The following is a 23,930-nucleotide window of genomic DNA, read 5'->3' as shown; positions in this document are numbered from 1 at the left end:
TACTGCATCACAGCCAAATGGAAATCATGATATTTCACTGAACTCAGAACCAGATCTGCCTTTTTTTTTTCTTTATAGAAACATTTTGTGTGCCATGTGCCTTGGGAGCCAAAAAGAAATCATTCTTTGGCTCCCTGTTCCACTTTGCTAAGCTCAGATACTGTAAATACCCTCCTCTCCTCTCATAACATTAAATTTTTCATGAATTCATCATAAAGGAGCCACTTTGTAGGTTTGGCTGGTACCAGTGAAAGACTTCATTTTCTATTTCACAGTAACTTTTCAGTGCAAAAAAATTATGGGTGCAATGTTGAAAGACTAGAATTATTCATCAAGTCTTCACTGCCTGAAAATGAAGGGAATTTTTCTGAAACCTATCTGGGAGAATGCAGACACAGACATGCATATTTTAGATGGTGCTACATCTCAGCCATAGCCACCTAATCTTTCTCAAGGGGATTAGGACTCAAAGAGGACACGTGCTTTCTCATTGCTTTATGGATTCATTCAAGAGTCCACACAGCCCACAAATTTTTCCCTTGCCTTCCAGTGTTTCTATAAGTCACCAGCACTAAAGAGTAGAATATTTCATTGTATTGATGGAAATGCCAGTAGCTTTGTAGTTGGATGCAAAAGGTGTGCTTAAAGAGGCAGCATAATAAAAAGCACCAGTGGGTCACAATCCCCTAGAAGCCTTGTTAAAACTCATACTAAGCACTACAACCCCCACTCTACCCCCGCCCAAGAGTTTCTGAGTCAGTGGATCTGGGTTGGGGCCCAAGAATTTGCTTCTTTCGACAAGTTTCCAAGGGAAGTCCATGCTGTCGGTCTTAAGGACTACACTTTAAGAAACACTGGCGTATTGAAATAGCATCAGATCTAGAAGTCAGGATACCTTGGCTCTGATACTGGGTCTGTTTTCTACCAAACATGAGACATTGGATAAGGCCCTGGGCCTCAGTTTCCTCATCTGTGAAAGGAGGATTATGACTGCTGCTCTAAGTGACCTAGTGTTGCTTTGAGAATAAAATCTGAAAATCTACGGGAAACACTTAGCACTTCCAGAGGCACTTGAACGTTGTACTTCTTGCAGTGAGGAGAGTTGAAGGGACATAACTAGGAGAAACTTTAAGGTGCACACATTCTGTCCAACATGGACACATGGGCCACAATTCTGCTGCTGCCCTGAGGAGGGACCTTAGGGCCACAAAGAAGAGATTGAAGTTGGAAAGATTTCAGGGAACTCCTCCCTCCTCTGGCCAGTCTCTGAAAGAGTCATATACCTGCTTCATTCATATTCTGTATGATGTGGCCAGGCTGTCAGAGCCGTGTCTCTGAAACTTTCCTGTGATTTAGAACTCCTTGGGATGCTTGTAAACATACAAAGACTTCCTCTTTAAGGAGCCTGGGCCTTCAGGTGATTCCTGTATACTCAAGGTTTCGAGAACCACTCTATCTGCACTACTAACTCTAAGATCATCTCATGACAACTTATAAAGGGACTACATACTCTGCACACTGGTCCTTAGCCTTGTCTGGAATCACCTGAGAGGACTTTAAATCCCATATCCGTGGACCATGAATCAGAATCTGGGGGGAGTGGGGTCCAAGCACACCATCTCACAAGCTCCCCAGTAATTGAAACTTGCAGCCAAGACTGAGAACCACTGACTTAGAAAGGGTCCTCTGTCTTTATATCAGCACCCATATTGTTTGTATTTGTCTGCCTGTCTCTTTCCCGCACCATCCAGCGAGAATATTGAGGGCAGCTTTGTGTGTCCAGAAACCAGCCCAGGGCCTTCCGCAGCTTTAGATGCTCCAGGTGTGCTGGTTATAATTTTGAATGAATGAACAACTCTGTTAGGTACAGATGAAGCACCAACAGAACTCACACAGAAAATCCCCCATGTCTAAACATGTTCTATACACAAAGCCCTTTGTGGAGTTCAGGGCCTCACAGGGAGAGCATTTATTGAGAAGTTTGCAGAATGGCAATCATAGGTTATCTGTTGAACAATCTGTAGAACCTAGTCAACCCCAAACATAATTCACTCTTTCAGGGGAGATGAGGAGTCAGAGAGACTTGCTTTGCAGATCTTGGAAAATGCCAAGAAATTAAGCAAATTACTACATAGTGAACACCTACCACGTGCTAGGCATTTCTTTGTGCTCTTGCTTCACAGCAAGCTTGAATTGTCCATGTTTTCTCTGAGGGAAGAAATGGTGCAGTAGATTGCCCAAGGTGGGAAGCATGAGGGAGCTCATTCAACTCCAGAATCCATGTTCCTTTCCCTTACTTATTTTCCCACCTCTCAGATCTTCTCAGCCGCCCCTACTACCTCCCCGGCCTGCTCCTAAAGAGCAGCCAACCCAGCCCTGCAGTACTCTACAGAGAGCTGCCCAGCTTCTCTAGTGAACCTTCCTCTGCAAAATTCTCGCTGACCCAGGACTCCATGAATTGCCTGACCATCTTCAAAACTGGTCAGGTACCCTACTGTGAAACTCTGAGCCATGGTATAAAGTATGTCCCCTTAGCTTTGTATCCATTTCCTTGGCTCTTCCTCTGGTGCACAGGAGGCTCCTTGAGGGCAGGAACTGTTTATTACTCATCTTTATCTTCCCTCTGCCTGAACCACTTCCTAGCCCGGTGGAGACACTCAAGTTTTTTTTTAAAGAATGAGTGACAGCAGAAACTCATCCATGAGCAAAGTTCTCCTGAAACATTTCAGTATGTGTGCATGTGTTATGCTTCAGAATATTTTAGAAACATTTTCCAGATTTAATTGAGGCTTCTGGGAAGCCTTGCTGTGTTCTTCCTTGCAAAAAATAGAAGGTCATTACCAGGAAGTCTCAGTGTACCATATTTATCTGGTGAGTTTTGAAAATACTGAGTAATGGGACTAATGACTCAACATAGTATTTTCCAAACTGTGAGGTAATCTTTGGACTTTGCAAGATTATTATATTAAGTGTACTTCTTAGTCTGTCAGTAAAAAATAAAAAGCCTGTATTTTCACATTAGAATTCAAAGAACATCTGCTGCGTATTGTAAATAACATATTTTGAAAACCAACTGATGCATACTCCGCCTGCCTCCGCCTGCTAACTATAGCAGGTCCTTAAGATAAGATTCAGTTTGCCATTGGTACGGCTCTTGTGTTGACATCCCACCATCTTCCATAAATCTTCAGAAGCCATTTGCCCCCTAAACACACTCAGCAGTGTGGGGTTTGCAGCTTCCTGTGTCATAGTGGGATTAGGAAACGGTCTGTATTCCCAGAGAATTGAGAGCCCTGCACTGTGTTTCTCAAGAAGATAAGCTGAGGTTTCCCCCAGGGTCCTTCCTTACCCTTGTGGGTATGAGACCTCAGAGAGGCCCCAGGTGCCTGACGCAAGTGACCACTCCTGGCAGGAGGGATGGTATTGATTTTCCGGCCTGCCTGGAGGGGAGTGGGCCCAAAGTTGGGAGGAGATCTTTGGTTGGGGCTCGGCTCAGGGGCTCCTCTGTCTGGGGCATGAGTTGACCCAGCAACTCCTGGCATGTCCTTCAGCCTGAACCTCACCTCCACGTGGGACTGAAAAACTCAATCAGCTTTTTCCCTCATTCCTTCTCAGTTTGTCTTGTTAGCAGTCTTTCTTAGCGAGTAAGCACCATATGTCTTCTTTGGGAACTTGTTTTCAGGAGATCCCCAGCGCATGTGTGCTGGCTTGGAAGAGAATAAGAGGCTGTTGGGTTCGCCAGCAGTACTCACCAGAGTGCCAGCTTTTACAGAGGGCCCTTCGTGCCCATCTGCCTCACGGGCTGGTTGGTCCCGAAGCATGAACACAATATTTCTCTGGATCTTCCTGGGGTCACAGAAGATAGCCTGGCTTCTGAGCAGGTTTTCTGAGCCTGTGTGTACTCCTTCTAGTAGCTCCTCATTATCCCTGGGAGGTCGTCACATAAGCACCTTTTCACTGATACTGTTCTCTGTCCCCATGGAGAGGGTAGCACAGACGATTATAAAAGAGGGACTCTGTGTGCTGTTTTTTTGCTTCTCTTAACCCATCACTGGTGCCAAAGCATGCAACTAATATGTTCCGCTTCGAAATAATTTGGTTTCTGTAACATGGAGTCCACCACCTCACTTCCACTCTGAATACCTGTCTCCTTTGAAAGTCAGCTGTTGAGCATCCAGTTTGTCTTTTTTCTTCTTCACTTTATGCCTCTTTTTTGTGCTCTAGCTGTCTTTTATCAAAACAAAGGGTTAGCCATTGACACCTCGTGGCAAGCATGAGCTTGAAGCATTTTTTTGCATTCACCTTGACTCCTTTGCGGCAAAGAAAAAGCAAGGGTTGGAAACCTGTTCTATCTCTTTGGCTTCCACAAGAGTTACCTCTTTTAAAGCTGCCTCACAAACAGCCTTGTTGGCTATTACTGCCTGATACCTGTCTCCCTGGAGGCTTTACCAGTTGTTTTGAAAAGGATGGCTATTTTTTACTCCCTTGAATTTACCTTACCTAGGCACGCATGTGTGTGCACATATGTGTATTTATGTTCATGTGCTGTCAATTAATAGTGAAAAATAAGACCAAGCCTCTTCACTGTTGTTTTTCTCTATAGAATCAGTGTTTGTGATAATAATAATTACCAGTTCTTCTTTTCAATGTCCTGCATGCCAGGGGCTGTGCATGGTTCCCTGTCATTTTAACAACCTTTCAAAGCAGTGCCCATGTCCCAGATAGGGAGACTGATGAATGAGAGGCTATGTATCTTGGTGGAGCCAAGACTTGAACCCAAGTATTCAGACTCGAATGCCCAGGCTATTCACAAATAAACTAACCCTGCCTGGGTCTGATAGACAATGTCAGTAATTTGAATTTTGCTGACCATTGTCCTGTATACTCTCTTGTTATTCTTGGAAGGATTAGATCATGGTAGAAAGGAGGTGAATGGAAGATAATCCATGTTCCAAGGTTCTCAGGGATAAGACACACTCCCACTAGTATCTGTGGCCCATTAGAGCAGTGATGTCCTGTAGCATAGAGGAGAGTGACCCATGTGGTGGGGAAGGTATGACAAAGATCACAGCAAAGAGAGTGGAGATATAGTTCTGATACAGTGCAGGGTGACAGAGGAGTTGTGATAATCACTGGATAATCACTGTTATGAAGCTGCATGTTGTTTTCCCTCATTATAATAGCTTCCAGTGATTGAACATACAGACTGTGTAGCGGGCAGTGACTGGACACTTTACATGTGTTTTCATTTAGTCCTCCCCCATAACCCTATATCAGATAGGTATTATTGTCTCATTTTACAGAGAAGAAGAGTAGGTTCAGAGAGGTTATCTTAGCCCAAATTCACCTAGATCTTAAGCAAAAAAATTAAAAACTGACATCAGTCCCAAATCAATAAAGCCTGTGCTCTATTCCTTCCTTCTTGCCAGCTTCTCTACCCATTTTGAGAATTAAACAGAATCATTATCATCGCTAGTAGGTTATCCTACTACGAAAGGTAAGAAATAGATGGAGCCTTATGTTTGTGGACCAGAGCGTGCTGAGTATGCTAAGATGTGTTCCCCTGATCTTATGGATGAGCTTGTGGCTTTCAAGTGGTCCCAACAGCCAGCTGCCATGTGCTTAACATGGTTGGAATTTTAGTGAACAGCTTTGTAATTGAGGAACATTTCCAGAAGCACCAGTGTTTGACAATTTTGTAAGTGTACACAGATGACAGGTCCAAGGAGTCTTCCGACATCAGAGTAGCCAGGAATGTGTACCCTAATTCTGCCCTCCAATCGGTTATTTGGACCCAGAAGCCACTTAATTCTCCTCAACCTCAGTGTTTTAATTCTGTACATCATATTAGATAATTCTGAGGTTTGTTTTAGCTCTAAATGATGATTGTTTACATTCAGGGCCACTTATGTTAGTTACACAAGCGGGAGGAGCCCTCTGATCCTTTGAAGTATGTAGTTAATCAAGAAAGCCATTTAAAGAAAGAAGTCACTAAAAAAGGAAAATGCTATCAACATTTGATTTTTTTAAAAAACAGCTTTATTGTGCAGTAACTGACATGCAGTAAACTGCACATATTTGAAGTATACAATTTGGTAAGTTTTGATAGATATATCCACCCATGACACCACCAGTGTACAGTCAAGATAGTGAACATATATGTTGCCCCAAAGTTTCCTTGTGCCCCTTTGTGGTCCCTTCCTCCTACTCCTTCGTACCCCTCTCTCCCCACCAAAAGCAGCCACTGATGTGTTTTTCTGTCCCTACAGATTACTTTATATGCTTAGAGTATTCTAGATCTGTAATCATATGGGATATATTTTTTTTGTCTTCTCTCATTCTGCATACTTATTTTGAGATTTATTCACATGGTTGCATGTATTAGCCCATGAACAAAGTATTTTTCCATTTATTTAGGATTTCTTTACTTTCTCTTAGCAATATTTTATATTTTTCAGTGAACAGGTCTTTCACATCTTCTGTCAGAATTATCTCTGGATAATATTTTTAATGCTATTGTAATTTATAAAATTTTTTAAATTTCAATTTAGTTTCTAATTGTTGCTATTATAATTGATTAGTACAACTTATTTTGTTTATTTATCTGCAATTACATATAACAATTACAATGTAATATGTAATTGCATATTCTGCAGTTTGGCTAAATTCACTTACTAGTTCTAGTAGCTGTTGTATGGATTCCATTTGATTTTTCTACAAAGATGGTTATTATGTCTACAAATAAACGCAATTTACCTCTTTCTTTCCAATCTGGATGCCATTGTTTCTTTTCCTTGATGATTGTACTGTGAGAGCCTCTGAATCCGTGTTGAATAAATGTGAGAGTAGCCATTCCTGTCTTGTTCCTGACTTCCTGATCTTCGGCTGAAAGCATCCAGTCTTTTGCTATAAGTATGTTGCTGACTTTAGGTTTTCCATAAATAATCATACAATTCTTTAGTTTGTTGATGTGGTGAATTACATTTCAATCTTAGGCCACTTTGTGTAGATGGTCAAGGCCTTTCGTTGCTTGTTGGAGTTCTGCTCCATCTTTCTTACATAATTCACATCCCCAATGCCTCTTCTCTAGTCTCTAATTCAGTTAAGGAGGGAAACCTGAGACATTTGTGAAGTGTGGAGACCTTCTAGCTTTAAGGGCTTGTTTCCTCTTTGCCAATCCTTCACAGTTGGTCTTGCCCACCATAACTGATGAGTGAATGGCAGTCCACCTTTAAGTCTTCTGCCTTTAGTGAGTGTTTCTCAAACACTCTTCTTGCATGTTGAAGAAGCAACAACTCTCTTTCCATATTCCTGTTTTATCAATGCAGATAATCGTTAATTAAACCATTGGACTGCAACACCCCACAAAACTGGTGGACAGAGTTGGGACTGATAGCAGCTGAATGTCGCTAAGCATGCAGCTCAGCTCTAGTGGGTGGACTAGAGATTAGTCAATCAGAGGCAAATACTTAGTGTGTTATGGTGCATTCAGGAAGTCAGACGAGAGGATAACAGAATTGGTTACTCCAGGGAATAAGCCAAATTGAAGTTGATTAAGAGACCTTATAGAATTCTCTCTAATTCCCATAAACAGTACTCCCAACCTTCAGCATCCAATGGGCAAAATGAGCTTTTGGCCACAAGACCTACCGTGTGAGGAACACAACACTGATTCATCTTCATAGTCAGAAAAACAACCATGACAAAGGGTGAATCCTTGGATCAGCTAATATGATATAGTTGAAAGAACTCTGTATTTAGACTCAGATGAGCCTAGGTTTTGATACCAGCAACTCTCTCTGTGTTCTTAAACAACTTTGAGTCAGTAAGTATCTCTTAGGGTCATCTTGAAGAATGTGATTGAGCATGTATAAGACTGTCACAAAGTGTAGGTGTCCTTTGTGGCTCTGATCCTCATTCCAAGATGTTTCCTTTGCATTACCAAGGATGATATATTATACTCAATCATGTGATCCTTCTGCCCACAATATCCCCCAACTCCAGTTTGACACAGTGTTTGATGGAGGGCAGAGCATCCAAGGCACAAGAAACAATAAGTAAGAAGCATGCATGGAAAGATATAAGCAGTCAGGATTCAGCATAGGGTTCATACTGAGGTGGAGCTGGAGGAGAGGCTGGAAAGTAGACCAGTCCATGACCATGTCAAGAATCATGAAGATTGCAGGAGATTGGTAGGCAGTGAGAAATCCCACTGCCTTGAAATCCCCACTCCCCTCTTTTTTTTTTTTTTTTTTGGAAAGGCACACCCTGATGAGAGATGTGCCAGAGTCTCAAACCTCAGTTGCATGCGAATCACTTGGGAGCTTGTTAAGAAATACATATACTGTGGGCCCCGCCCAGACCTGCTCAATCCTAATCTATAGGTTGGGGTCGAGGCATCTGTATTTTTAACAAGCTCCCCAGGTGATTCTAATGCACACCAAAGTTTAGAAACCACTGCTTTAGAAGGTTAATCTGGCAGCAGTGCACAAGATGGATTGGAGCCGAGAGAGCCTGGAGGTTCAGAGACCTGCTAGCAAGCAATTGCAACAACAGTCCCTGCAGGAGATAATGAGGTTGGGGGCTGTGGGAATGGAAAGGAGGAATCAGATACCGGAGGTATTTTTGAGAGGCAGTCAGCAAGGACTGGGTTACCAATTTGATGAGGAATGTGAGAGAGAAATGGGACTTAACAGATAATGCCAAGATTTACAGAAAGAGTTCTCCAAGGTGTGAGGAGAGAGGTAACAGAATGCCTCAGGGACCATATTCAGATGACACACACCTGCTCTCTCTTCTGTCCTTACCTGGCCACACCTTCCTCCTTCCCACAAGCCCCCTAAGGCATAGGCAGGGTGGGGGCACATCAGTACCTCCTGGGGAAGCACACTGTGTGTAGTTTGAGGGAAGAAACCTCCAGGTGATCTCTCTGTGAGAAATGGCAGAGCCAGAGTGAAAGGGACAGGGGCGACCTGTGTTTGGAAGGACACAGCTGGGACCCACAGCAGGATGTGGAGCACCTCTCTGTCGGTGTGGAAAGTCGGGCCTGGACCTGGAGAGCAGAAGCTAGAATACAGACAGTGTGAAATGCCGCACCATGGAGGCTGCCAGGGACAGAAGAGAGAGGAGAGGAAAGGGGTCCAGAGAAATGCTTCCAGGTGGTGGTCACATATAGCTGGAGGTTGGGGGAAGGGCTGGTTGGAGAAGCAAAGAGCCTGCACCTCAAAGAACGCTAAGCCAAGATGTGCCGCAAAGGCCAGGGAAGACCCCCTGCAAGCAGAAGGCCAGAGCTCTGGCTCCTCCAGGAATCCTCCCAGCATCATTCTGGCCCCTTGTGGGGTGTGACACATTCATGTAAAGGGGACTGAGTGTCCTCTGAAGAAACACACATTTTAAAATTTCCTTTCCAAAACAGTGTCTTTGAGCTGACATACCAGGCAAAAAGACTGACAGGTTTTTACTGTTATACCATTCCCACCGCACCACTTCCCCCACCCCAGTTTCTCATCAACTCCTAACCCTTCTGTACACATTTTTGGCCTGGAGCAGTGAAATATAAGGTATTATAAATCATTATAGTATTTTGGGGTCCTTGCTCCCCTCAAAGTTTCAGACGTTCTGCCTGTATTTTGTGATCTCACGCTGTGAAAATAGGATGTTGTGTTTTAGAGGCACCTCCAGGGTGCCCAGCAATTGGCACATCTTATCTAAAAGAAAACAAATTGAGTGAACAAGAGTAGAGAGGAAGGACATTTGTATCAACTCAGGAAGTACAGAATTATGAAGAGATGCTATTTGCGATGCTGTGAAGTCACGGTCCTTGATGGGGTCATCAGAGAGGCTGGCCACTCCTGACATTGGCAGGGCTCTGCTGTCACTGTAGCTGCACGAGCAGAGTAGGGTCAGCTGTCTCGGGGGGTGCTCTGAGGTTGACGTATCGCAGTGTACTGTAAGAGGGGCCTTCACGTGTAAAACTTTCTATTTCATTTCGAATAGCCCTGGAAATCATCTCATTTCTGAATAAGGAAGCTGAAGCATCAAAGTCACACAGCTCCTGGGTCAGTGGGGAGGAGATTGAACCTAGTGTTCTGGTGTGTAGACTGTAGCACGCTCTTCCAGAAGGACTTTTTAAAGTGCCCTCTTCTAGATGGAGGCTGTAAAATTAGTGGGAGAAAGCCTTGCATGTACAAGGAGCAACATTTGCAGAGTCACTCAGAGATGGATCTGGGCTGTCCTCTTCTCACTTCTTAACTGTATGCAATTTATTTGACCTGCCGAGTTTCAACTTCCATTGTAAAAGGAGGAAAATCGTATTTACCTCCTGAGAGTAGTTTGGGGGCCTTGGTAAGTAGTTGATCCCTCATAATCTGGAACTGTTAGAACAATGACTGGGTTTTTCTCCAGTCATCATCAGAAAACTCATGCACTGTCCTGATGGACCTGAAGAGAGAATACTTTTCTTTCGTTGATTCCTCCTTTGGGTTTCAAATGTTTTTTTCCCATGAAAGTGTTAGAGTTAAATGGAGCTTATGTATAGTTGAAATAGTACTGTTAATAAATTCTGTCCTTTGAGGCATTTTATGTGCCCAGTGAGACTTTTTGGGTGGGCCTGGGCACTAGGCTTTCTCAGGAAAGGTGCCCTAACCCCTTATTTACAAGTGGACTTTTATTGAGCCGCTTGCTCAGAAGTTGCAGAATTGCCAGAACATTGCCTTGGGCAGGGTGTATGATCACAGATGAATAAAAGATAGCAGGATGTGAGGATTTCCACAGCACCAAGAAAAGCACTCTGCAATCTCTTGCCATCTGCAGTGCAGGCAGAGACGCAGTGTACCAGGCATGTTAAGACTTGGAATCGTGTCAGGAGACTTGGCCAGGGTTCCCCCCACCTACCGTCCATCCCAAGCCGCACCGCTGCTCTCAGAGGATGTCACGAATGTAAATGCCATCCCCTGACACATCATGTTGATGCAAACTGGAAAACAGTAGGGCCTTTCTCTCATCAGGTCATCGGATGTCTGCCTGGCATCTGTCTGACTGCCTGCTGTGGCCAAGGATCTGCCTTCCAGGGAGCATCCTCAAATGTAAACGTGCCCCAAAGACACCCTGGTTCTGGAGTTTTGAGTCTCCCATCCGTTTTCCACCTCTCACTTTCCCAACAAAAGAAATAACTGAAGAAGGGAGATGGAGGCATTTCTCGGGCTCCCTGTGGGGGCTTCTCTCCTGGAGAAACTAAGCAGAGCCACAAAAGAATAAAGAAAGAAGGCTTGGCAGAATGTTTTGATACAAAATTCATTATAGCTTTGTGTATGTGCCGGATGGTTTGGTTCCTCTTAAGTCTATAGATACCGCAGTCCTCTTGGTTCAACCTTGGTGTTTAGAAAGAGGTTTTGGAAGGAGATCAAAGATGTCAGATTACTGGCCCGACTCTTAAAGAACTGCTTGGGAAACCTTGAAAATCTTCACACCCAGGTTCAAACACAAGAAGCAGGAATGAGTCCAGAAGTCTTAGTGACATGGATAGCAGTCGCAGTATTTTTTAAGAAAAAGGAAATTTGCATGTCTTCTGCTTACCCTCTCTCTCCTTAATCTCCACACATCTCAATCTCACTCTGTCTCTGGCTCTCCATATCTCAGCCTGTATCTTGACCTGTGTTAGACACCTTCTATGCCCCAAGTATAAAAGCCTGCATTTGTCACTCTACCCTCATCCTTTTGTAGGGGTGACTGTAAGCCATTGGAGTCCTATCTAAAGAGGAGATAACAGCCTGAGTTTAATTCTCTATTTCTCCAGGAATGAACTTAGAAAGTCCATAGACATTTGAATATATGATTTTTTTTCATTCCCAAGCACTAGTTTTTGCCCACTTGGGTGTTCTTTTGCCCCTTCTGGGATATGTAAAAAGGTTTTGAAATGCATGGGGAACTGTGTCTTCTTTCTTTGTTGTCTTTCCTTTCTTCCTCACAGTGCACCATCAGTAGAGACTGTTGGCTTGCATTCTAGTTTCCTACATTTCCAGACTTGTCCCTTATCCAGTCTTAAATCTTCCCATATCTCTCCAACTTCCAGGTGATGAAGTGCTCACATTTTCCTAGGAACAACTCAGTTCTTTTTGTTCTGAAAGCTCTTTAGTCTTACTGTGACTCCTCCATTGGAGAAGGAGGAATGTTCAAGGATAATTAGTGGACTCAGAAGGATGTTCGGTTGCCTTTTCAAATCAGGCACTACTTCCAGCATTGTTTTTTTAAGTGTGTCCTTCAGGTTATAGAGAGTAGGGTTTCTCCGAACCCTTGAAATGACTTGCCTATAGTTCCCACTGCCTTTTAGTCTGGAGGTCTCTCATTACGGTGCTCTGATGATAAGCAGAGGAAATGGGAGGCCCTGGGAGCCTTTAGCATTTTCACGAACAGTTGTGTGCTCTCCGCTTTTCGTTGTTATAGTGCAAGACAACATGGTTTATCGTTTTTTCTACCTAAGATAATACAAGAGGAAAAAGAAAAATACCACCATAACCAAAACTACTGAGCTGAGTTTTGTGAGTGCTTCCTGTAACTGCTGCTTGTAGATAAATCCAGGAGGGATTGGGGGGAGGGGGGCAGTGTTGTGAGAACATGTGCACTGTGTCCTGCTGTAGTGGTGTCACATCTATAGATCGTGCTCAGAACCAACGGAAGCCTGCTCTCTTTTTGCACACAACTTCCTAAAGGAGTCAAGAAATGTATATATTTCAGGGAAAATGCAAATACAAGCTCCCTGCTACCCACAGCAGGAAATTAGAAACCTCTTTGGTTAACACAGATTGCAATTTTTTTTTTTATAAGAGAGTAAGAGAGAGAGGAAAGATGCTTGAGGTGGCATTGTATACCATAAAACAGTATTTATGTGCTAAGACAAGCAATTGATGTTGTTCTATAAAATATAGTAAACACCTCCTCCCTGCCCTTTTGAATGTCAGTCAGAATTCAGAATCATGAAATTTTATAGTATTACTGGTTAGAAGGGCTTCCCACTGGGAGCAGATGCCATCTCTGTCTTCATAGACTCCGAGAAAGTCCTGACATGTTTCATGGCGTTCATACGTGGAAGTCTGTGAAATGGAAAGGAAAACAGCTTTTTCTGTCAACCTGTCACTGATATAAGCTTTTACATTCCATCAGAATGACTAAACTTTAAAGCTGTTTCCTTCAGTGCTGAGTATCTCTCAGAACTCCCAAGTGTTATCAGATTGATAGAGTCCCAGCATATGATAGAAGACCAAAGCATTTTGTGGCATGATATTAAAAATTCATTCAGATACTCGATAAAGCGTGGTTGACAAAAGTGTGAAATGGAATAAGGTAGAGTGAATTTCTTCATGGTTTATTGCCCTTGATTCCTCTACACAAAATAAATAGATAGAATGGACTAAAATCTCTTCTTTATGAAGGTGGGATCCTGGCAGCTGAAGGCCTGCTCATAAAAATCCTCTCTGTACCACATACCTTGGCAGTGTTCAGAGTCGGAGGCAAAGGAAATTTATTGCTGTTGTGTGTATTCATATTTCAGACTGAGTGAATATGCAGAGGCTGCTTTTATGGGAATGCTGAGACTCTGTTGAGAACAGAAAAAGAAAACACTTGTTTTCCTCCTGGAGTTCTTTTTGGGGAGAGGGGGTAGTTGATGATCTGAGTGGCGATGGTGGTGGTGGCCACAGTGGCCTGGTGGCAGTGGCAGTCCTTCCCCCCGGAGGTATTTAAGGAAACACACTGTTCTCATGTTTTCCCTTCCCCCTGCCCTGCCTGCCATCTTGTTTTTAAAGAACTATTAAAAGGCAGAGGCTGGCCTTTCAAGCCCCTGCAAGCCTAGCCTGTGTTTTCATCTGCCTCCTTCTTTGCCAAGCCTCACTCTGCCTCTCTGACCCACCACCCCCTTCCTTTCTTCTGTCCCTCCCTTCTCACAGAGGACACAGTTAGAAAGAGGCTTCCTCCTGCTTCCCTGCAGCGGTGGGACAGAATGCCTCATTGGTTTCAGATATTAACTTCTGTGCTGAAAACCCGGTTGGAGCTGGTGTGACAAATGGATTTTACCTGCTGCTGGAAATACAGCCCTTTCCCACCCCCATGCACACCGCACACACAAGCCCTTTCCCCATCTTGCAGAGTCCAACCCGGGGAGTAGAGAACAGAGAGCTGCCCCGCGGCACCATCTGTTTCTGCCAGCATCTATGTTGGGCCCCGACGGTTACATCTGTTGAGAAGAACAGTGTACTTGATGAGTTGTTGGAAAGAAATGTTTGGTCTCTCCCCTCATCTCTGTTAGTCATTGCTGGGCTGCTGGGCTCACGTGGGTGTATCTGTGTGCACCGCCTCTCAGGCCTCATCTGTATCCATTGGAAATCAGTCACCGGGAGTTAGTTGCAGTCAGCAGGGACCCAGGGCATTTTCCAGTGACATCAATTCTTCTTCTGTTGCAGAAATTCAGGAAACAATTAAGATTCTGATGCGTTCCGGGGAGGATTTCAAATAAATCAGCCGATAGCTGATACCTTGTAACTCTTGGTAGCAAAGCAAAATTAACAACCCAGCCGCATCTGTGTACTGTATGCTAAAATAAATAAATTAACCATGCATCACCTCCAATAGAGGAAGCAGCTGGCTTGTTCTCAACCTTTCCATAAGTACCCAAAAGCTACTGATTTGTTAAGTTGTCATTCTCCTTATGGACATCACGGACTTTCTGCATATGCCAAAAATTGAGCTGGCCAAATATCAGTAAGTTATGGAAAATCCAGGCACTGATTAAACGCAGTTAAAGCTCCTAACTTATAGCTCCTAACAGCTTTATGCAGAGCAAAGCTGACATTGTGAGCCAGACTCCACGAGGAGGTAATAACGTAAGATACAAGTAGGTTTGGCAGCAAATGCAGTCGGAATTTTGTCAGGATTTGAGGATTTTTGAGTAGTAATCAGAAAGTCAGTACCTCTTCCTCACACCCTTAAACCAAATACAATGTGGAAGAACCAGTGCTACCCACCTGTGCTTTCTCACAGGTTTGTTTTGTTTTTGTTTTTGTAGCTGTCTTTGCTATGATTCATTTCCTCCTACTTGCTGGCCAGTAGAACCCATCATTCTTGCTGGTTCTTTTTACAAATAGCATAATTAGGACAGGTAGAGGATAATGGGTGCTCGCAGAATAAAGATCTCAGCATCATCCCCAAATAAAAGCCACACACTCCACTGAAATTCTAAAGCTGTGTTGCATATGTGCATGCATGCCAGATGTTTGAATATGCGATTGCTTAGCGGTATTCGGAGGATTTTTTTTTTTCCTACAAAGGTGAAAATTTTTCCAAATAAAGAGTGCATAGGCTGGAAAACAAAATAGCACTTAAGTAGGACCCCATTCCCCCACCCCACCCCCGCCTTTCAAATTCACAGCATTGGGAAGGAAAGGGCAGGTAGGGTGGTGATCATACTGGCAGCTGTGAGCTGTGACCCATGGGGGTGGGGGTGCTCCGTGAGAACCACAGGATGAAGAGGCAAGTATGGTTATTAAAACCACGCTGTTCGGGCAGCCCTGGTGGCTCAGCGGTTTAACGCCTCCTTCAGCCCAGGGCGTGATCCTGGAGCCCCAGGATTGAATCCCACGTTGGGCTCCCTGTGTGGAGCCTGCTTCTCCCTCTGCCTGTGTCTCTGCCTCTCTCTCTGTCTCTCTCTCTCCCTCTGTCTCTAATAAATAAATAAAATCTTTAAAAAGATTAAAAAAAAACCACACTGTCACAGCCTTCCAGCAACGACAGTGTGCTTGCCATGACTGTGCTCCCTGTAACAGGACAAACTTTGGGAAAAGTCAAAAGAAATAAGAAATAGAGGGAGATAGGAAGGTCTGATCAAGGCAGAGGCAACAGAAAAGATCCACTTAACCCCTTGAAAATGGAAGCTGTTGTCCCTCTGGTGTTTACAGCGCCCAGTGCGTTCTAGGTGCTTGGGGTGCAATCACCAATAATCACCACAGTTTTGCTGACAGCATATAGCTCTACATGACTTGCCCCTCTCCCCAGTCAGCAGGAGGCTTCCTGCATATCATAATGAGTGAAAATAGTCAGCTGTTACTACACCTAGGAAACAGGGAGAGAAGCTAGCTAGGAGCCATATACTACTGAGGTGGGAACCTCTTCTGCGCACCTTGCTGTGAGCCTCCTCTGCACACCGTGCTGGTTACATCAGCTGTGCTTCGTGCTCTGCAGCCTTCCTATTTAGACATATGCCCTCAGAAGCATAAGAATTAGCAATTCCTGCAACCTAAAGAGAATTATCTGCCGTCTCTTGATGATTCTCAGAAACATGCCAATAGCAATGCGCGTCTATAAATCCACCCAGGTTGGTTCTGACCATGTTGTAGAAGTAATCTCAACTGGCACATCACATGAAAGAACAGATTTGAAAACAGTGGTGTGCACAGCCTGAAGGTTTCAGCTTGGCTAATGTTCTAATCACCTTATGGCACTACTTTGGACTGCAGCAAAAGTACCAAGGAAAATGTCTGAGGTCTGGATTTACCATGTGTGTGTATCTGCATGAATACTCTCACCTCTGAAAAAGAGGTAAAACTTATTCCTAATTATATAACAATGAATTGGGATGCCTGGGTGACACTGCGGTTTAGCACCTGCCTTTGGCCCAGGGCGTGATCCCGGAGTCCCGGGATTGAGTCCCACATCAGGCTCCCTGCGTGGAGCCTGCTTCTCCCTCTGCCTGTGTCTCTGCCTCTCTCTGTGTCTGTGTCTCTCATGAATAAATAAGTAAAATCTAAAAAAAAAATAACAGTGTATCACTCTCTGTGTACAGTCTTGTTATAAGTCTAGAGGAGACTGGTCACTTGGTATACATAAGATTGTTGATACGCACACATACAAGTCAGGAGTATTGTGTGTACTTGACACAAGTCCTTGTCTGTTATCACTTGGTGTATGTGTATGTATATGTGTACAATAACTCATAGGTATGCAAATGACATACACCTGCTCAGTACATGTATGAGCATGGATAAGAACATACATTATCACTGTGGAGAAGGATTTGTCAGTTTGTGGACTTTTGTATACACAAAAATCCCCAAGATTTATCTGTGGTGTATGTGCTTGTGGGCTTGTACAAGTGTGGAAGCATGCACACACACCATATGCTGATTTCCACAGTGTCTTCCACAAGGCATGTAGGTTGTCCATGCTGCTTTGGGGAAGCAGTCATTGCTCGTATGGAGAGCCATTTTGTCCCAATCAGCATTTAATGGGAGAGAGTAAAGTCTAATTTAGGAAAACCACAACTATTAAATCAGAACAGCCTCAGCCTTTGATTCTGAACTAGTAAGTTGTATAAAAATTTCTAAAGCGGGGACATGTGTTATTTTTCACACATTATATTAATGGAAATATTGACTGGTGTGTTGTAGTGGTTGATAAGGGGGTTTAGGACCTTTAGTAGACCTTTCATTCGGTATACTTTTCATAAACTATCCATTTAATCTTAAAGGAAATTCAGTGGCTGATCCCAACTGGAAAATCAAACTCCAGTGCAAGCCACTCAGAGATCTCTCTGACTCATGCACTCCTCCAGTGTGCATTGGGGAAAGCTGAATGTCCTGATCTACTTCAAGATGTCAGAAGTGTTGTGAAGCATTTCTTTTCCTCTTGGCTCGAAGAGGGTGAATGTGTTTCACCTTTTGCCCTTTACTCTTTCAAGTGCATTTCGGGGAACCTTAGAATTAGTTTTTATGTGTATCTATTTTTTTTCCCATTGTCTGGTATTAATTGGGTTTACTTTTGGCCAAAAACAACAGTGCAGTGGTTGGTCCGTCTCTTGTAAAGAGGGGTCTGAGGTCTCAGCTCAGTGAGGCCACTTGGCACCCACCATGTTCCTGCTTTTCTGCCCACCCTGTGCAGAAGGTGATCTTTGTATATGTTGCCTCATAGTCATAAGATGGCTGTTGCAGCTTCAGCTCTCGTATCCTGAATTGGGGAAGAACAAAAGCTCTCTCTTAGGAGACTGTGCCTTTTTATTCAGGAAGGGACACTCTCTCCAGAGACTTCCAAAGATGGCATCTTTGGCCAGAATCAGATCAAATGATCACTTCTACATCTAAAGGAAACAAATTCTTTTTTATTACATATATCACTACCCTGAACAAAATGGGGTTCTGTTAAATAATACTGATAGACAGTTGGCCTCTAAAAATTAATAGTATCAGACCAACCTTTACTATTTTTAGCACATTACAGATACACAACTCACCTGTTAAATCTCAAGAAAATCCTATTGGAGCAAGTCTCAAGAAAGGTAACTGAAATGATCCACAGAAGGGATTACTACCAACTATGGATTTTAATCTGGAAGCAAGCACCTAGAATATGGCAAAAGGACAGTGTCCATACAAATGCTATAGTAAAAGGACACAGCCTGGATAAATACACACTGCAAGTCCTATAATACTAGAATGTGGAAATTTGCATGGGCACATTGAAGAATACTTCATACTAATAAGAGAATTTTCAGTACAACACATAACCTATAAAACTTGTTATAACAAAAATACTGTAGCTAGTAAATGTAATTAGAGTTGGAAATATTTTCCTATCAGTAGTTGACACCAGTCAGTGCTCAGTCAATAACAGTTATTGGCATCTATTTTGTGCTCACAGTCCATACACAGAGAGTATAGATTATATGAACAGACAACTACAAACAACATGGCAAGCACTAAACTGAGGCATCAGTAAGGGTGACATTGGGAAATGGTACAAAACAGCCGGCACTGCTGAGGATTATTGATGAACAAGATTAATCTCATTACTTTGATGATATAACCATTGGGCCTTTTGAAAACTATCCTTTGGTAAGTAACCCTACCATACTCATCTTGTCTACTTCCTTGTAGAATACTCCCTTGTCTGGAAGTAGACAAGTGCAGAAGCTTTTATAGTCTTATGTTTTTATATTTAGCTTCAGAACATTTCAGTTAGGGAAGGTAAAGGATGCCTACATTAATAACATGAGAGTAAGTTAACTATAGGACTCAAATTCTTTAGTTATTAGTAAGTAAATCCTTTTCAAGGATCTTTGTGAACAAGGAATCTAAGATGATTCATGCATATGTGGAATAACACTATTCTGAATAATGAACCTGGTTAACAAGACCAAAAGCTTTGGTAGACATGATTCTACCAAAATGGGAGCATTATGGGGTGTCTGGGTGGCTTAAGCTATTAGAACAGGTGACTCTTGATCTCAGGGTGATGAGTCCAAGGCCCATATTGGGAGTGGAGCCTACTTTCAAAAAAAAAATTGGGCCAATTATAAAGTGAGTCTCTTACTGTATTTTCATGCTGTTAGTGGGTATTTGAAATCATTATGACAGCTCACTAAATGTTTCCTTTGCATCTTGACTACCATGTAGGTACAACTTTGTGTATAATTATTAAAAATAACATAACATGTCCAGGCCATAGCCCAGCCCCCTCTGGCACCGCTGCCAGTCCTGGGTAGTTAAGAGGAGGGCAGGAGAATCTCACCTGCAGGCTCCTCAGCTTTCATGAACCAACGTGTCCAGGGAGTCCTATTCCCAGCAGAGGTTCTAGCGCATGTGAAGATCAAATCTTTGCTCATCTTTGAACAACCTTGCACATTTAGATAATTGTGAATATTCCAGATGTCAGAAGCTGACTATCTGACCCACATAGAGTATAAAGTATCCTAACTAGGTAAGTAGTACCTGTGTCTTATTCATTTCTCCATCCTAAAACAAGAGGAGTTACGTGGTAAATGTTTGCTGAAGCAAAGAAAGAAACGAGGTCTACATCAGAGCCACAGATGGCTCTGGGGCAACCCAGCCTATAAGCTGACCTTGGTGAAAAAGTCCTGGGGAGCCAGCAGCTACATGGAAACAAGTTGGGAGTCAGAGAAGACAACAAAAGTGTATCACTGTTTCTTCCTTTCCATTTTTATGAAGATCCTGGGTTGACTGCAGGAAACCTAATGTGCTTTGGTGAGGAAGGTGTGGTAATCATGAGAGATGATGCAAGAGTAAAGGTTGTCTGGGTAGGAACCTACAGTGTTTTCTCCATGCCTCCCCTTCATTCCTTTATAGAGTCACCTATGTACAGTTTTTTAAGATTAGTTAATTCTCCCCCAACTTTATTAATGAATAATTGACAGGTCTGGTTATATGTAAAGAATACAACTTGATGATTTGATAAACAAATACATTGTGGAATGATTGTCAAAATTATTAATATATCCATTGCCTGACATAGTTCACTCTTAGTGTGTGTATGTGTGTGTGGTTAGAATGTTTAAGATATACCCTCAGCAGCTTCTGAGCTCATGATACCATATTATTAACTATGGTCCCCATGCCTTGCATTAAGTTCTCAAAACCTATTCTTCCAACTGAAAAAGTTTGTGCCCTTTGACCTGACCTACATCTTCCTGTTTCCACCTCCCCCAATGCCTGGCAGCCACCATTCTATTCTCTGCTTCAATGAAATTGGCTTTTTTTTTCTTTTATATTCCATATATCAGTAATACCATATAGTATTTGTCTCTCTGTGTCTGGCTTATTTCACTTAGTATAATGCCCCCCAGATTCATCCATGTTGTCACAAGTGACAGGATTTCCTTCTTTTTTATAGCTGAATAGTATTCCCATATGTATATATGGGGTTACTATATATATCAATCACAATTTCTTTATCCAGTTTTCTGTCAAGGACATTTAGGTTGTTTCCATATCTTGGCTACTTTGAGTAATGCTGAAACAAATGTGGCAGTGGAGATACCTCCTTGAGATATGGATTTTATTTCCTTCAGTTGTATACCCAGGAGTAGGATAGCTGGATTATGTTAGTTCTATTTTATAATTTTTTGAGAAACCTCCATACTGTTTTCCATAATGGCTGTACCAGCTCACATTTCCACCAACAGTTTATAAGGGTTCCCTTCTCCCCACATTCTTGACAGTGTTTATCTCTTGTTTTTTATTAATATACATCCTAACAGCTATGAAGTGATTTCATATTGTGGTTTTGATTTGCATTCCTCTGATGATTAGTGATGTTAAGCAACTTTTTATGTACCTGTTGGCCATTTGTATGTTGTCCTATTTGTCTGTTCAAGTCCTTTTCCCATTTTGTAATCAGATTATTCGCTTTTTTTACTATTGAGTTGTGTGAGTTCTTTAGATATTTTGGATATTAATGCCTAATCAGATATGGTTTGCAAACATTTTCTCTCATTCTTTAGGTTCTGTTTTAAATTTATTATTTCCTTTGCTGTACAGAAGTTTTTTTAGATTGATACAGCCTCATTTATTTTAGCTTTTGTTGTCTTTGCTTTGGTGTCTTATGTAAGAAATCACTGAAAAGACCAATGTCAAGCTTTTTCTTTGTTTCCTTCTAGAAGTTTTACAGTTTCAGATCTTATATTTAAGAGCTTAATCAATTTTAAGTTAATTTTTGTTAGTGGTAATACAGGGGCCCAGGTTCTTTCTTTTATATATGGATATCTCGGCGTTCCCAGCACCAGTTATTGAAGTGACTAACCTTTCTCCATTGTGTGTTCTTGACATGCATGTCAAAAATTAGTTGACTCTATATGAGTGGGTATATTTCTGGACTCTATTCTGTTCCACTGATACTATTTTGATTACTGTAGTTATGTAAAATAGTTTGAAATCAGGAAGTGTGATGCTTCCATGTTCTTACTTAAGATGACTTTAGTGTCTCTCATGATTCCATTCAAGTTTTAGGATTGCTTTTTCTATTTCAGTGAAAAATGCCATTGGAATTTTGATGAGCATTGCTTTGAATCTATAATCACTTTGAGTTAGGGTGGACGTTTTCATGGTATTTATTCTTCCAATCTGAGAACATGTAATATCTTTCCATTTATTTGTGACTTCTTCAATTTTTTTTTATCAATATCATATAGTTTTTAGTATACAGGTCTTTCTTTTGATTTTTTCTAAGTATTTCGTTGTTTTAATGCTGTTGTAAGTCATATTGCTTTCTTAATTTCTCTTTCAGTTAGTTCATTTCTATACAGAAATGCAACTGATTTTTGTATGTTGATTTTTTTTAATCCTTCAACTTTACCGAATCCATTATTTGTTCAGTTATTTGGTGGAATCTTTACAATTTTCTCTAAATAAAATCATGTCATCTGCAGAGATAATTTTTCTTTTCTTTTTTTTTCTTTTCTTTTTTTTTTTTTTACTTTTTCCTTTTTCCTTTAGATGCAGTTTTTTTTTTTTTTTCCATTGCCTTATTGCTCTGGTTAGGCCTTTCAGTACTCTGCTGAATAAGAGTGGTAAGAGGTGGGCATCCTTGTCTTATTCTCAATCTTAGAGGAGAGATTTTAACTTTTCACACTGAGTATGTTGTTAACTGGGGACTTGTCATAGATGGACTTTATTATGTTGAAATACATTCCTTCTATACCTAATGTATTGAGAGTTTTTGTCATGAAAGGGTATTGAATTTTGTTCAGTGTTTTTCTGCATCCATTGAAAAGATCATATGATTTTTATCTTTCATTCTATTACTGTGATGTGTCACATTTATTAATGTGCCTATATCGAACTATCCTTGCATCCCAGAGATAAATCCCACTTGATCATGTTGTATGATCCATTAAATGTGCCATTGAATTTGATTTAAGTATTTTGTTGAGGATTTTTGCATCCATGTTCATCAAGGATATTGATCCATACTATTCTTTTCTTGAAATGTCTTTGTGAGGATTTGATGTCTGGGTAATACCTGCCTCTTAAAATGAGTTTTCAAGTTTTTGGCAGAGTTTGAAAAGGATTGATATTAATTCCTCTTTAAATATTTGGTAGGACTCACTAGCAAAGTCATATGGCCCCAGGCTTTTACTTGTTGGGAGCTCTTTGGCTACTGATTCAAGTTCCTTGCTCTATATTAGTCTTTTCAGGTTTTCTGTCCCTTCCCAGGGCCTTCCCAGAACCATGGTGACCGTCTCAGCTGGGAATGGTTCTATGACAGCTTTCCTTACGTGAGACCTGCCTGGTTCCAAGCCTGCGGGCTCCAAGCACCAGGAGCTCCCTGGCACATAAATGTTTGCTCTTCTTTCCGCATGTGCGGCTGAGATGGTCTTGGTAATTTGTAGGTTTATAGAAATTTTTCCCTTTCTTCTAGGTTGTCTAATTAGTTGGTATATATATATATAATTGTTCATTGTTTACAATATTTTTAGACACATTTTTCTTACATAGTGCTTTTCTTTTTTTTTAAGATTTTATTTATTTATTCATGAGAGAGAGAGAGGGAGAGACAGAGGCAAAGACATAGGCAGAGGGAGAAGCAGGCTCCCTGCAGGGGACTCCAGGATCACGGCCTGGGCCAAAGGCAGGTGCCTAACTGCTGAGCCACCCAGGGATGCCCTTATATAGTGCTTTTCTTTGTTTGTTTTTAAGATTTATTTATTTATTCATTCAGAGAGAGTGAGAGAGAGGCAGAGACACAGGCAGAGGGAGAAGCAGGCTCCATGTAGGAAGCCCGATGTGGGACTCGATCCCGGGTCTCCAGGGTCACACCCTGGGCTGCAGGCAGCGCTAAACCGCTGCGCCACCGGGGCTGCCCTATAGTGCTTTTCAAGTGCAAAGAACACAGAACCTTCTATCATATTCTCCTAGATTTGAATCTGAAGGAACTAAGTAACATTCCTAAAATTTTTCCTTGTTTATTAATAAAAGAATAATATTATTTACTTTGTAGGGTTAAAGATTGCCTAAAATAGCATAAGCAGTTAACAGAGACAGCTCCCAGCTTGCATTCTGCTAGCATGTTACCTTCCCTATCCCCATCATGCCCTAAAACTGAGTTCAATGGACCGTTGTGTACAGCAGCGGGTCCAGAAGCTGTGAACCACTTGT

The 23,930-nt window shown here is 42.0% G+C and overlaps 1 protein-coding gene across 6 annotated transcripts in view; it reads left to right on the top strand.

The window, feature by feature from the left end:
* The window catches only part of AUTS2 (activator of transcription and developmental regulator AUTS2), a 1,147,829-nt gene that overhangs the window by 772,150 nt on the left and 351,749 nt on the right, over positions 1 to 23,930 (top strand). The window lies entirely within an intron of this gene.

This window comes from Vulpes lagopus, chromosome 3 (genome assembly GCF_018345385.1).
Source record: "Vulpes lagopus strain Blue_001 chromosome 3, ASM1834538v1, whole genome shotgun sequence".
Lineage (NCBI taxonomy): Eukaryota > Metazoa > Chordata > Mammalia > Carnivora > Canidae > Vulpes > Vulpes lagopus.
This window is presented reverse-complemented; position numbering and strand designations above follow the sequence as displayed.